The sequence below is a fragment of the Acipenser ruthenus genome, chromosome 42, assembly GCF_902713425.1.
Source record: "Acipenser ruthenus chromosome 42, fAciRut3.2 maternal haplotype, whole genome shotgun sequence".
Lineage (NCBI taxonomy): Eukaryota > Metazoa > Chordata > Actinopteri > Acipenseriformes > Acipenseridae > Acipenser > Acipenser ruthenus.
The window spans coordinates 232,501-235,093 of NC_081230.1; positions in this window are offsets into that span (position 1 = coordinate 232,501).

Below are 2,593 nucleotides of genomic sequence, written 5' to 3' on the forward strand. Positions count from 1 at the left end.
CAGTGCAGGAGTGGCAATTTTATTTAAGCCCAGCCTAGGAGCAACAATTTTAGATATTGAAGAAATTGAAAAGGGGAGGTTATTAAAAGTGAGAGCAAGGTTGGGTGGTACTGAATTTGTTTTTATTAATATTTATGCACCAAATAAAGGAAGGGAACGCATTTTAATTTTTAATAAATTAAAGCAAGCTCTTTTAAATATTGATAATGATGATGTGGTGGTGGTGGGAGGAGATTTTAACTGCACTATTGATTTTACAATGGATAGAAATAATGAGGAACCCAATCCCCAATCCTCACGTGAATTAGCTGCAGTTTTTCAGTTCAGTGGCCTGGTTGATGTCTGGAGGTGTCTGCACCCCAATGCAAGACAGTACACCTGGTCTCATTGTCGCGCACAACAAATATATAGAGCCAGGTTAGACCGCTTCTACACATCACACACACATTTGAATAAATTCATTAAAGCCAATATCATCCCCAGTAGCCTCTCTGACCACCACTGCCTGTTAGTTACAGTAATACTCACCACTGACTCTCACAGCACCTCCTACTGGCATTTTAATTTAAAGCTATTACAGGACACACTTTTTGTAAAACAATTTAATGATTTTTGGAACATTTGGAAAAAAGAAAAAACAAATTATAAAAATATTAGGCAGTGGTGGGACATTGGCAAAACGCAGATTAAAATCTTTTGCCAGCAGTACACACTCAATTCAACCGGGTCACTGAACGCAGCAGTGAGAGAGCTGGAGTTGAAAATTCTCCAGTTAGAGAGCAGCCTGGACACAGACCACCAGGAGCAGACCCTGCAAACGCTGAGGGAGCAGAAACACATGCTGGGCAGCCTGCTGAAGGAAAGAGTGAAGGGGGCGCTGGTGCGCTCTCGCTTCATGGAGCTTAAAGACATGGACACCCCCTCCAGTTTCTTTTTTGGCTTGGAGAGGAGGAGAGCAGACAGCCGGAAGATGCACTGCGTCCGGACGCCTTGCGGCAGGGAGCTGTACAGCCGGGAGGAGATCAGCAGGGAGGCAGTAAAATTCTATTCTGAACTATACAGCAAAGAGCCTTGTGAGCAGAAGGATACAGACCTGCTGCTCCAGGATTTGCCCACCCTGAGCGAGGAAGAACAGAACCAATTAGACAAGCCACTAACATATCAGGAGCTGACCACTGCTGTTACACAGCTTTCAAATGGAAAAGCTCCTGGCATTGATGGACTGCCCACTGAATTTTTAAAAAATTTCTGGACTGTGATTGGTGAGGACTTTTTGCAGGTGCTGGGAGAGAGCCTCCGAGATAAAGAACTGCCCCTCAGCTGCAGGAGGGCAGTAATCACACTACTGCCCAAGAAAGGAGACCTGTGTTTACTCAAAAACTGGAGACCTGTTTCGCTTCTATGTTCTGATTTTAAAATTATTTCAAAATGTCTGGCCAATAGACTAAAAATGTGTATAGGAGCTGTAATACACACGGACCAAACTTACTGCATACCGGGACGTTCCATTTTTGATAATTTGTTTTTAATTCGAGACTTTTTATCAATGGCTAAGACATGCGATTTGAATGTTGGTCTGGTTTCTTTAGATCAGGAGAAAGCGTTTGACAGGGTCGACCACACATACCTTTTTAAAACCCTGGAAGCCTTCGGGTTTGGCCCTGTTTTTATTTCTTATATCCAGCTTTTATATTGGAATGTTTTTAGCATTTTAAAGATTAACAATGGGCTGAGTCAGCCCTTCCCAGTGTGCAGGGGTATTAGGCAGGGCTGCTCCCTGTCTGGAATGCTTTATTCACTGGCCATAGAGCCCCTGCTGCACCTGCTGAGGGGCCGGCTGGTTGGCTGGGCAGTGCCCTCCTCACCCTCCTCACCCTCCTCTGTCGCAGTGAAGGTGTCCGCTTATGCAGACGATGTGAACGTGTTTGTGTGCAGTGACGGAGACATCAAGGCACTACAGCAGAGCCTGCACACGTTCCAAGGAGCCTCTACAGCAAGAGTTAACTGGGCAAAGTGTGACACCTTCCTGTCAGGCAGTTGGCATGATTGCACCCCCCCTGTCCTGCCTGAGGCGCTGAGATGGGACAGGACAGGTATAAAAGTGCTGGGGGTGTTTTTTGGAGTGGAGATATATATGCAGAAAAATTGGGAGGGCCTAGTGGACAGGGTGAGAGGGCGGCTGCAGAGATGGAGGGGACTGCTGGCCCAGCTGTCCTTTAGGGGAAGGGTCCTAGTGATTAATAATCTGGTGGCCTCCATGCTGTGGCACAGGCTGGTGTGTCTGAACCCTCCCCGGGGCATGGTGCAGGAGATCCAAAGAATACTGCTGGAGTTTTTCTGGAGCGGGAGACATTGGCTGAGGCCAGCGGTCCTGTATCTCCCCACTGATGAAGGGGGGCAGGGGTTGGTCTGCATTGCCAGCAGGGTGGCAGCCTTCAGACTGCAGGCGGTTCAGAGGCTCCTGTACGCTGGGGAGGAGGCTCATTGGAAGAGGCTAGCTTGTTTTCTCCTCAGCAGAGTAGGGGGGCTGGGGATAGACAAACACCTGTTTTTAATTGAGAGTGCCAGACTAGCTAAAGTAGGTCTCTCTTCT